General features: G+C 38.5%; 1 pseudogene; it reads right to left on the reverse strand.

Annotated features, from left to right (window-relative positions):
• Positions 1-1,665: 1,665 nt before the first annotated feature.
• Positions 1,666-3,072, reverse strand: LOC102000338 (annotated as a pseudogene).
• Positions 3,073-13,380: the final 10,308 nt, after the last annotated feature.

The raw sequence follows: 13,380 nt of genomic DNA on the forward strand, positions 1-13,380 counted from the left end.
GTAAAGAATAAAATCACAAACATAGAAATAAACTTGAGGACAACGAAGTATGCTGATGGTGACTTATGGGCTCAGAGGGTATTTGGGGACCCACTAGAAGTTCCGGGGGGCGGGGGAGATAAAAGATGTGAGATACTGAAGAGGTCAAATGCAAGAGAGCAGAGTGACCTAGGAACCTTAAGGCTTGGGGTTACTGATATTGCTCAAATTAGTCTCAGTGGTGAGAACAAGGTTTATGTGATTAGGAAGACCCAGGGGGTGTTTTAGGCCTCACTGTTATCTATAAATAGGATACAAGGACTAATTGAGACCTGGCCTTAGTGGACAAGTCCACTCTTGATTCTCTATGCTGAGGTGAATCTGGGTTGCTGTGAGGTGTTCTAATCCCAGTTGAGGGCCTTCCAATGATGACTCTGGCGATTGCAACACATGGGAAATCTTTTCACCAATGACATATTTTATTTATAATACATCAAAATGGGTCCAACCAAGAGTTTTGATCTTTCCATCTATCTTTGAGATGTTATTGGTTTTCTTTTCATTTTATAGTTTTATTAATTTTACGTAATTGGGCCTGGCCTAGATACCATGTAAAACAGGTGTACCTCAGCCACTCTTGTGGGACTGGTCGTGTTTGCTTTGAGGCTTGACTGTCTGTGAATCAAGAATGACAATTTTTGATCCTTCTTCCTCTACCTCCCCTGTGCTGGAGTTACAGGCGTATCCCAGCTTTCTGGTTTGTGAAGTGCTGAGGACTGAACCTCAGGTTTTTTGGCTAGGTGAGCACTAAACCAACTGAGCCGCATCTCCAGTCCCAAATGCGTCATTAAAATGCTATATGGGTTTGATTTGAGCATGATCTGTCCTGCTCATATTTTTCTCTAGCACCACAAAGTGTATTTAAATAAAAAGACTTATGAACATAGAGGGGAAATACATTACAAAAACACAGTAGTAATTTGCTTCTGAGTGACAGATTTTCATAAACGGCATATTTTCTAACATAAAAACGGATTCTACATTAAATATATTGTAAGGTTTTCATCATCTCCTTTGGTGATGTCTGCAAGTAATTAGTGACTTGACTTTAAAAGGTGTGTGTGTTTAAATATTGTTTCAATTTTTTTCCACTCATTCTTTTTTTCATATATTATTTTTCATATATTTAAAATTCCATTTAACCAATTTAAAGCATACTAAAATCTTTTCTAATGTAGGTGAACTTGAAGAAGGAAAGTAAAACGCTTTGCCGTTATCATCAATGGGATGGTGCAGAAGAAGCAAATAGAGCCGTGAAGCTAGGAGTTTCTGAACGTACACCTGCAACAGGCTCTGTGCCCACCCTGCCTTCAGCTTACCATGCTCAGAATGAGTGTCCAGTAAGAACCTTTAAGGAGTGCACTTATTTCAGAACATCTCTAAAGTGCTAGGTGTGCTGAAGTTAGGATGTGCGGTTTAAAGTGACAGCTCTAAACAACAGAAACTCCAAAAGAAATCAGATCCTTTCCCGTTCTCTAACTTCTCAAGGATTCAAATTATAAAGCTAACTAAAACATCGCCTACTATAAAGGCTGTGTGTGAAATACCAAGTTGTGGAAGTTACCAAAACTGTGTGTGCTGGCAAAATTAAATAAGCTTCCCCCGTCAGGAGACTGCACTCGGACATCAGAGTTTCAGCTGTTACTGGAGACTGTGGATTGAAGATCCACTGTTTTGGAGTATGTCAGTCATTGTGTCTTCTCCTGCAGTGGTTTTGATGACTGTGGATACTCCACGGGTTCCCAGGATGCACAGCAAACTTAAGAACACTTCATTATCTAAACCATAACATCCCTTTGCTAGAGTTGATACAGAATGCACCTTCTTTTTATTGTTTACAATAGTGTCCACCAGGTCAGCCACAGACAGGCCAACAGACCAAGATCTCTGACCCTTTACCCTCAACAGTTCCATGGCTCTGCTGGACAGCTGTGCCAGAGAGCTATGACTCATTACCCCGTCACGGCCACTCCATGAACACCTTTGTTTTCTCCCTGTTCACCAATAACCCATACTTCTTTGCCTGGAGTCTGTGCCTTCAAAACATTCGTAATAATGTATTGTAATCTCTGTGAGTCCAGATTGCATCCAATCCCAATCACTCTATTTGCGGGAAATGTGCTCAGCTTCCATGTCATATAGCTCATGATTTCCACTGGTTGAGATGCAACAAGCAAGACAGCATGTTGACTGTAATGTCCCAGAGCCAGGACAAGAGCTCTGAACATGTCTACATTGCTTTGCACGGGATGAAGGTAGGATTCAGAACCACCCAAAGAGTTGGCTGTGAAGATCACCACCTTGGAATGAGCAGAGGCAGACAAATCTTTGCTGATCTCTACATTAGGCAGGTTGAAGATATCAAGGTCCATCATTCCTTGGTTAGTCCCATCGGAGAGGTCTAAAAGGAGCAGCTTGTCTGCAATGCCCTTTGCTGAAATTGCCATTGTGCAGGCAATACCCAAATCTCCACTTCCGACCACAGTGATTTTATTCGCTATTTTAGTCTCATGATTTGTCCAGCCCCTTGAATTTATGTCTGAGACACCTTCAGTGATTTTTGCAATATAGGCTAGCAAGCTGCGCTTCGTTGGATGATGGCACCGAATAGAGAGGAAGTTCCTCTTGAAACTTGGCGATCATTTCTTTAATTAATCCAACAACGACAGACTTAGGATGGCTTCAGTTTTGGAGATAGGGCAAGTATATTCTGCCTTTGGCGTCCACATGTTTTCCAACTGAGATTTCCATGTTTGCAGTTGGCTTCAAGAAGCAAATGGGTGGAGCAAAAGGGTGAGAATCCAAAATCCAGAAGCGAATGGGTATGTTGTACGTATTCCCCTGATACATCACAGGAATAGTACCAGTGAAGTTCAGCAGGTCTTTTTGGGAAGTATCTTTGAAAACGTAGGTGTCCATGGAATATCTGAAGTGTGGGAAGAACATGTTCACATTCTTCAGCTCTTCTACCGTCAGATCTCTGAACTTGTACTTGCCCAGCAGCCTCCTCACGGCCTCACAGTCGAACTCCATGGCCGGCAGAGTTGCGGTCCTCGGCCTTTTCTACTCATTCTATTGAGATAAAGTGACTATGCCTCTAAGATTTTGTTTCCTACTTTAATCATATTTTTGTATTTTAATTTTGCTCATGATCATTTAAACTTTAAGTTAGTCCTTTCAGTTTGCCACCTCCCATAGTGACTCATTAGACCATGTGGTTAGCAGTAATGGTCACAAAGATTATGATTTTTTTTGGACAGATTTCTCTTGTCCAGCCATTTCTCAGCAGGAAAAAAGAAAACATGGACTCCTTATTGAACAATTTACACTTGGCATTTACTTCCTCAAGTCGCCATATGCCAAAAAAAACCCACTATGCATTAATTCTAATTATGTGGTAACATCTATTCATACTGTTCAATAAGCAGCTTTCTAGGCAAAAAAAAAAAAACCCAAAAAACAAAACAAAACAGAAAGGCCACACTTTAACCCACTGGTAGCAGGGATACTGATTTCAGTGTGAATAAAAAATAAAATGTTTAATAGGTTAATATACCAGGAAAATCTAACTATTTCATTATAAATCAGTATTTCATATTGTTTTCCAGCCAGTCATGTTTCTGGAGTTTGGTTTTTCAAGGCTCTATTCTTTGGATAGTCATAAATAACAATAGCAAGAAGTAGGACAGAATTGATTCACCCCATACTATAGAAAAATTAATATCCAAACTACAGGTTTATCTTCACTAATGAAGGCTGTTGGCAAGCATGGCATTGACTTTTTAAAAATATATATGCAATACATGCTTTATTTATATGTTATTATAGAAGGCTCACTGGAGCCAAGGAAATCAGAAGGGAATAAATTTTCTTTTTTCCACACATTGTCAGTTTGTAAGTTATGAGGCCCCAAAATAAAACCAATGAATCAGCATCACAAGAAATAAAATGGAGTTAGGGACAACTCTTCCCACAGTGGACATGAAAAAATTATAACCAAATCTCCAAATTGAAAAATGGACACCTTCTGGAAACATATCTGTTTTGAAGAATTTTTGGAAACAATTCTCATTTGTCTCATTTCTTTCATGGTCATAAAGTCAGGTAGAAGTTAGTTATGTGATTTTTTGGCAATTTATTCATAAACTCATTCTTAGGTTCCCAACTGACTGTATCATTTTGTTATCTGCTAGATATAAAAGGCACTTTGGCTACCTTATGGCTTCATTTATCAATATTCTCCCATTTATCTATGTGATACTAATCTTCAGAATCACCTAGGAGGCACACGGATGACCATTTCTGTCATGGCATCTCCAGAGCATAACCAGGGAAGGAAGATGCACTGTAAACATGAGCAGTGCCATCCCAGGAGTTGGGGGAAAGAAGGTAAACCAATGACCACGCTGCTTCCTGACTGAGTGTGCGACAGCAGCAGCCACCTCCTCTTCCTGCAGTCATGCCTTTCCTGCCAGGATAGATTCTATTCCCTCAATCCAGTGAACCCAAATACACCCTCCCTTCCTTCTTCCTCTCCTTCCTTCCATGCCTAGTTTTCCTTAATGTGTTTGATCACAACAGTGAGAAAATCAACTGATATAGTATGCCAATTTTTTACATTTTGCTTTAATATAGTCTACTTTTTATTAAATGTGGAGGATAAATTTCTTCTTCCCATTCAATTAAATACTAAGCTTCCCTGCCTGTAGTATACTTCCTTTAATTATAAACAACAACTACCTTATCACATATTGTTTAAATGTTATTTTTTAATTTTTTCATGTTGTTTGTACCAATGATAGATACACTGTTGAGTTTTTAACCTTCTAGAGGATAATTCACCAAATTATTGTGATAGGTTTACTGAAATAGCTGGATTCTTAATGTATATATTGATACTTTGGGGATCTTTTGAGACAGTGTTAATGACTTTTGGATAGATGAAGACAGTTACTTTAAGAACAGCATTCTAGACAAGGGTGGTGGTGTAGGTCTACAATTGCAGAACATGAGAGGTGGATCCAGGAAGACCAACATCATCTTCTGTTACAAAAATCATTGGAAGCCTGCCTGGTCTACATGGGACCTTACCTCAAAACATAAGCATTGGCATTCTCTTGTTCCAAGAAATAGTGAACTGCATGTGTGAGAAATCCCATTATGTCAGTTAGGATTGCTATTGTTCACTAACTGAAACTCCAAAATAATAGTGCAACAGCAGTTAAATAAAACAGAAATAATTTTCTCTTATAACAAGAAATTCAGAACCAAAAAACCCAAGGCTTTAGCAGTTGTTCAGTAATGTCATCTTGCCACATGGTTCTGTCTATTGCTCACCATATAGTCCTTTATGTTTGGAGTCCTCACCTGAACCTAAGGGGCCTTCTTCACTGAAAGTCATCCTCCCTGTCACATTCCAGGGACAACAAGGATGACGCATCAAAGGGATAAAACAGTGGATGGCAGTGGACTTTGATGGAAGAAGACTTTCCAGGTATGAAAGCCTTGGCTTCCATGGGAGTGGTGTTCATTCTTGGGAAAATGGAGTTTTTTGACTTCATATGTTTCCCTCATCATCTCCAGCTGGGCTCATTTTGCAAAAGAACTAAGTGATAGCTCCCAGAGTCTTGCTGATGGCTTCTGACTAGATGTCATATTTTCTCTCAGTTTTTAGAATGTTAATTATCATCTAATGTCCTCCTTAAAACTTTGGAGTGTTGCATGTCTTTTTTTTCTTTATTTTTTATTAATTTATTTATTCATTAAGGATTTCTGTCTCTTCCCCGCCCCCTGCTTCCCTTTTCCTTCCCCTTCCCCTATCAAGTCCCTCTCCCTCATCAGCTTGAAGAGTAATCAGGGTTCCCTGACCTGTGGGAAGTCCAAGGACCGCCCACCTCCATCCAGGTTTAGTAAGTTGAGCATCCAAACTGCCTAGGCTCCCCCAAAGCCAGTATGTGCAGTAGGATCAAAAACCCATTGCCATTGTTCTTGAGTTCTCAGTAGTCCTCATTGTCCGCTATGTTCAGCAAGTCCGGTTTTATCCCATGCTTCTTCAGACCCAGGCCAGCTGGTCTTGGTGAGTTCCCAATAGAACATCCCCATTGTTTCAGTGTGTGGGTGCACCCCTCGCGGTCCTGAGTTCCTTGCTCGTGCTCCCCCTCCTTCTGCTCCTGATTTGGACCTTGAGATTTCTGTCTGGTGCTCCAATTTGGGTCTCTGTCTCTGTCTCCTTTCATCGCCTGATGAAGGTTAATATTCAGGAGGATGCCTATATGTTTGTCTTTGGATTCATCTTATTATTTAGCTTCTCTAGGATCACGAATTATAAGCTCACTGTCCTTTATTTATGGCTAAAAACCAAATATGAGTGATTACATCCCATGTTCCTCTTTTTGGGTCTGGCTTACCTCACTCAGGATAGTGTTTTCTATTTCCATCTATTTGTACGCAAACGTCAAGAAGTCCTTGTTTTTTACTGCTGAGTAATACTCTAATATGTATATATTCCATACTTTCTTCATCCATTCTTCCATTGAAGGGCATCTAGGTTGTTTCCAGGTTCTGGCTATTACAAACAATGCTGCTATGAACATAGTTGTGCATTTGCTTTTGTTGTATGATAGGGCCTCTCTTGATACTATCTTACACCTGTTAGAATGGCTAAAATCAAAAACACCAATGATAGCCTTTGCTGGAGAGGGTGTGGAGAAAGGGGTACACTCATCCATTGCTGGTGGGAATGCAAACTTGTGCAACCACTCTGAAATGCAGTGTGGCGGTTCCTCAGGAAATTCGGGATCAACCTACCCCTGGACCCAGCAATACCACTTTTGGGTGTTGCATGTCTTTATAGAGGCTGGATTCTTTTTGCTCTCTCATTGTTCATTTAAGGCAGGAATGGTTTTATGTCCAGTTTTCTCAATGGGATGGAAATTGAAATGATCCATGTACTTTGTAGGTCAGTGTTTGGGGGAATAATGGATTTGTTTCCCACAACTATCTTCGCTGGCTGTCAGCAGAACTTAGAAGATTCATGACTCTAGACAATGATAGAGCCATAAGGTGAATTGCATAGTTTTCAACATCTCTATGCATTGGAGAGTCACCATTAACTAGTAACACATACATAGGGATAATAAAAAATGTTAAGATTCTGATAGTTGTGGGTCAGCTAATTTTAATTAATAAACATCTCATACAGAGTCTGCCCCAGATGATATTTCTTTAGTTAATCTGAAAAGGTTCTATAAAAAAGATCAAGAGTTGGAGAGATGATTCAGTGGGTCAAGTGTGTTTGCCATATGAGCACAGGTATCTAAGTTTGGATCTCAATATCCACAAAACATCCGGACAGAGTGATGTGCACCTGTAACCACACTGCCTGCAGGGTGGATAAAGAACTCTCTGTCTGGTTAAAATAGCAAGCTCAAGGGGGAGAGACTTTGAGGAAGACAATGAACATCAACCTATTGCTTCTAGACACTAACTCATTCAAGTAAAACAGAGAGAGAGAGAGAGAGAGAGAGAGAGAGAGAGAGAGAGAGAGAGAGAGAGCATCTCTTAACATTTTATCCTCTGATGAGTACTAAAGAAAATGTTGGGAAAGTGTTTTATTCTTTTTTTCATGTTCTATTCTTATTTCATGATTATCAAACCATGATAAGATATATTCCAGTTTTGCTTCCTTTTCCTTCCAAAAGGAAGAAAAAAAAAAAGAAAAGAAACTGAAATGATAGCTTGGAATTACATTTTACATTTACAAGTGTTTGTCCTTATTATTCCTATAATATTCTTTAACGGTTTATTAGATGTTCTTCTGTTGTTCTGTTAAAGCACCATGACCATGTCTACTTACAGAAGAGACAGTTTATTTTGCTTAGGGCTTAGATTCCATAGTGGTAGGAATAGCAAGGCCACTGAAGCATATTGCTGAAGCAGAGACAGCAAAGGGCAAATGGTCTCCTAACCAACCTCCAGTGACACACTCCTTCCATCAAGGCCACATCTAAACCTCTGCAGACACTGCCACCACCTGGGGATCAAGTATTCAAATGTCCAAGAACATGGGATACACACTCAAACTACCACAAAAGGATTATAGCTACTTCTGCCGTCCTTCCGACTTCCTGTCTGTTAATATGCTGTTGTCCATACTGCTGTGGCTGGAACAATCTTACTTCCATCTTCAGACTACATATGCAGAATTCCACATTTTCATTTTACCTCCTACTGAACACAGGGAAGTTTACAGATGTTGACAGATTTTTAGGAAATAAACGGGCAGAAAACACAAACAATGTGTACATACATAGGCAAGGATATGTCTCCTAATCTGTGTGGCATCAAACAATGGTAACAGGACAGGAGTCACTGGGTAAAGATTCAAAATATAGAACAATCAACAAGTTTGAGCTAAATAAAAGCATGATTAAAAAACTTGATGAGCATGCTGATATATAATATCAGGATTAGTACATGAATTGATTTTGTGTGCCTTGTTGACATTCAGACACAAGAAATAAGCAGTAAAGAGATGAACCATCAGATAACACAAAGCCGAAGCCAAAACATGTTATTAAATAAACTTAAAGATACATATAGTTCTACAGAAATAAAGAAGGTCTATAAGGCATGACAGTGAGGATGATTATATATCAATAACCTTAGATGACTTGGAAGAGAGAGGTGAATTTTTGTCTTCTGAAAGATACAGCTAACCAAGTCTTCACCATAAAATAAATATGAACAGATTTTAAATAGTAATGAGAAGTAATCAAAATCCTGTCAACAGCAACAGCATCAGCATCAGCAAGAGGATCAGGCTCTTACTGGAGAGTGATGCCAAAGGTTTAAAAAGTGATACTAATCCATCTAAGTCTCAAAAAAAGAAAGAAAGAAAGAGAAAAGGAAAGAAACACATTCAAGAGACCAGCATTATCAAAACCAGACAAAGTATGAAAAGTAAGAAAGAAATCCCTATAAGAAAGAAATCCCTGAGCCAATATCTTTAATGATTTGAAATAAAGAACCTAACCAAACACAGGCAAGGTGAATTCATCAGCACACACTTATAAAGAACACACACGAGGACCATATGGGATTTATCACTGGGATGGTAGCTTGGCCTAGCATATAACAACCTTTTAATAAGATGCTACACATGAATGGAATATAGGATTAAAATCACTTGATTATCTCAGTAAGTATAAAAAAAAAGTTTAACTAAAACTCAGGGCCATCTCATTAGGAACGATCAACAAACCAAGAATAGGAGGAAATGATTGCAGTAATCTTTGACTGGATGGGAGACCAGGATAAACATGACTCCAGAAACCAGCTTCATCTTAGGCACAGAATTCCAAGGTGCCAACAGTGTGTGGTTCTCCTGCTGCACTGAGGAGAGTGTAGCTGGGGTACAAGGAAGCTTTAGTGAGAGCACAGATGGGCTGAGAGCAAGGAGATGCGAAGAGTAAGGCAGATGTCTGTGGAGCTTCCCCAAGGCTTCACTGAGGACTGCACTGCACTGGCATACAATCTGAACCTACCAGAGACTCACTGAGGAGGGGCTCTCAGTGAAAGAAGACACTACAATCTGAGAGGTGATACAGGAGCTTAGATCTGGGACCCAGTCTACATGAAATGCTCATGCAGCAGCTTGGTCAAAAGGGGAGTGTTAGGCGAATTATAATTAAAATATAAGAAATCAAAATGACTAGAATATTTGCGTTATCACCAAGATATCACATACTTTGAAACTGATTTCATTGAAACCTTATATTAATAAAGAGCAAATGTCTCTAATCAATAATGGTAGCTTCAATCTTAAATCAGATACAAGACAGAAATAGTCAATGATTCCATGATAAGCAGAAAGAAGGAAATAACAAAGACCGCACTAGAAACCAATAAAATAGAACGGAGGGAAACAAACAGAAAAACCATTTAAGCCAAAAGCTGATTAAAATAATCAACAGAGCCCTGGAAGAGGGCTCAGTTAGGAAGGAATGTGTCACCAAACCTGAAATCTGACCCGAGTCCAATTCCCAGGATTCCCTTGCAGAGAACTGACCTGCAAATTGTCTCCTGACACATGCATTACATGCCCCCCAACATCCCCCCAACAAACACAATTAAGTGCAATTTAAAATATTTAAGCTCTGGTAAGATAGCTTCTCAGATAAAAGTCTTTGCCACCAACTTTGACGACCTGGATTCAATCCCCACAACTCACATGGTGGAAAGAAAAAACTGACTCATACAAGTTATCCTGCATCCTCAACATACACACAGAGGCACACACTTGGAAAGACAGATAACATGTACATGCACCGGCATTCATACAACTGGCAAAACACAGATACACACATGCAAACACACAGAGAGAAAGAAGATTTCAAAAATAAAATATAAATAAATTGGTAGGTTAATTTATAAGCCAAAATGAATCAACTTAGTAAAATCTATGAAAACTGCTCTTCCTCTTCACCCTTCTTAAAACTTGGAGCCATTGCTGTGAACCTAGAACAAAGAGAAGAAATAATAAAAGTTGGTTGGTAGGTGTGGAAGGGTGAGTGGGTGTTGAAGCCAGTTCAGCAAACACAATATATTAGATCATGACAAGATGTATTGCAAACATTGTACAGGTCTTGTTTCACAAATATAGAATATTTCAAACTCCATTCATGAAAATTTGTACATTTTGATGTTTTCATTATTGAAAATAAAGGAACTGAAAAGGTGATTTAAATCTGTGTCAGATGGGAGTTCAGGTAGTTTGGAAGTTCGGGATAAGGGGATAGGTAGGATTTGAGTGTATCATATACATGTATGAAATTATCAAAGGATAAATTTTAAAAATCTAAGAAGTCAATAATCATCATTGTATTATGAGAAAGAAAAATAATATTGTAATTACAGTAACAGATAAAGGAGCCAATATCCTGCATGAATGTAGAGGTAAACCCTAAAAGTAGAGAAATACTTACAGAAATATCTAAACGAGAATAATGCAAACAGATTGGGAGAACAGATGTATAGGGGATAAAATCATAAGAAAATAATACTTATGGATGTTTGGTACATGTGAAAATCTTCATCTTTTTTAAATAAAGAAAATAAAATAAACAAAATTTTACTCAAAAACTAGGAACCTTGAATGCAGTTAGGACTTTGTCAGGGGGTCCTCCCACCTGGCATGATGAGTGGGTCTATGAAATCCTCTTATAATTTTAAGAGGTAGAATTTGAGCCACAAACTGGAACTATTCATAACCTGACCAAGCACAGAAAAGAAACCTCTGTACTCCATTTATGAAGGTGACTGTTAAAATCCTAAATAACACAAGAAGCTAAAATCCAACTATATTATATATTAAAGAATGATCCAGTATAATCAAATAGGGCTTATTCTAGAATTGCAAGGGTAACTTTTTCCTCCTGAGTTCTCTATTTTCTTCCATCTACTGCAAAACCCCTCTCTGTAATGTATTGGTGAGAGAAGCATAGAATTTTTTTAAATCCCTGGGCAGGACAATCTCTCTGGTCCATGAACTGTGGTAGAAGCAGCTTCAGATGTAACCGATAGGATCAGGTTGTCTTTGAGATAGCACAAGCAGAGGCAGACCTTAGACAAAGAGGCTTGAGTAACTCACTATCAACAGAACAGGTATATTCATTTCACTGAGAATTTCCCGAGATGTATAGATTTTTTGTTATACATAATCTCATGGCTAATACGTATCCATGAGGATAAAATTAAAATGAAATACACTAGGGAGTTATGTAGTGTGTGACCCAAGATGTCTCTGTAATTTGATTGAAAATCTGGCCTTTGACTAGAAGCTACTGCCCTTTAACATAATCCTAGACCCGGTTCAGGTCACAACGAGCTTACTGGGTTTCCTAAACAATTCTACTGCAGAGGGTAAGAGTCTCTGATGACAGTTACACCTAGTTTTTGCGTGGGTATGTGAAGCTACTATCTTTATATTACTACCAGGGAAAGGAAGGTCTCACTAAAGTGCATGTTGCCTTGGTGTTGAGAGATGGGACTTAGTAGGAAGTGTCTGGGTTATGACAATGCAGTCCCAATAAATGGACAAGTGACTTTCTTGCATGTGTGAGCTCTTGCCTTTGCAGAATGATAATTTCTGCATGAATGGATTACTATAAAGGAATTTGTCCCCATGGCTTTACCTCATCCACTTGCGTATGTGTACTCTGTTACTTCCTTCCATGAGACGAAGAAGTGGGAGGCTCTCAGACAAAGTGAATGTCCATTCTTAGGGAGATATTCTGCTGCAGCAAAATGAAGTAGGATTGTGTGGTATATTAAGGTGCAGCCAAGAAATTTCTAGATAGTAGAGTAAGATCTCTTATGATACATAGAAGATAAGGCTCATTGGCTGTAAGAAACTTGACGTTAATAGACATCCCATTTTTCCTGAACACATTTACTAGGTTCTGAATATGTCTAAGATAGGAGCCAAGGAGCTAGTCTTACAGTGTCCAAAGAAATAACTTCTTAATGAGAAAGATTCTCAGGGTAAAGGGACGGCGCAGTTGTAATCTCAGTCCAAAGTCAAAGAGTAATAGAACTGGAGAAAAGATGGCCGAGGCTAAGCACAGAAAGAGCACATGAAGCTGAAGCTCGGATGACAGAAAATATGCAAATTCAAAGAAGAAAAGACAACTAAAATAAAACAGAGGTCTGTAAACATGTGGAACTGGAATACTGAAAGGAAGATAGATAGGGAATGAGACAGGAGCAAAGTGTGAAGAAATGATGCCTTAAAAACTCCAAAGCGAAGAAAGAGCATCACCCAACTCCAAAAGGCTCGGAGAATCAAAGAGAGAAAAACCACAGCTGTGGAATCCTGTACATTATTTAACCTCCTTTATAGTTTTTCACTTTCTTACCTATGTTGGATGTTTAGATTTGCATTTTTTCCTGGTTCCTCTGTAGTCTATCATATGTATATTCATCTTATACTAAACAATACAATAATGTTTTAATCATATATTTGCAAGAACTTCCCACCAACTCTTTATGACATTATTTACCTGCATTTTCTTTCTATTTATACATAAAACTTTGCAAGATATTCATTTTATATTTGGAAATTAACTTTTGAAAATCAAGGAAAATCCATATTAATTCATATATCTATGTATTACTCTTACTTTTTCTTTATTTCTACATATAAGTTTTAGAATTTTGAGTGAGGAATTCTGTCAGGCTATCTTTATATTTTATTCAAAATGTCTTATATTTGGCTGAATTGGGCAAATTTTCTCCTTCTGTGCATAAAAGTCTAGGATGACAGGTTTTCTTTGTTCTTCC

This window comes from Microtus ochrogaster, chromosome 16, assembly GCF_000317375.1.
Source record: "Microtus ochrogaster isolate Prairie Vole_2 chromosome 16, MicOch1.0, whole genome shotgun sequence".
NCBI classification, from domain to species: Eukaryota; Metazoa; Chordata; class Mammalia; order Rodentia; family Cricetidae; genus Microtus; species Microtus ochrogaster.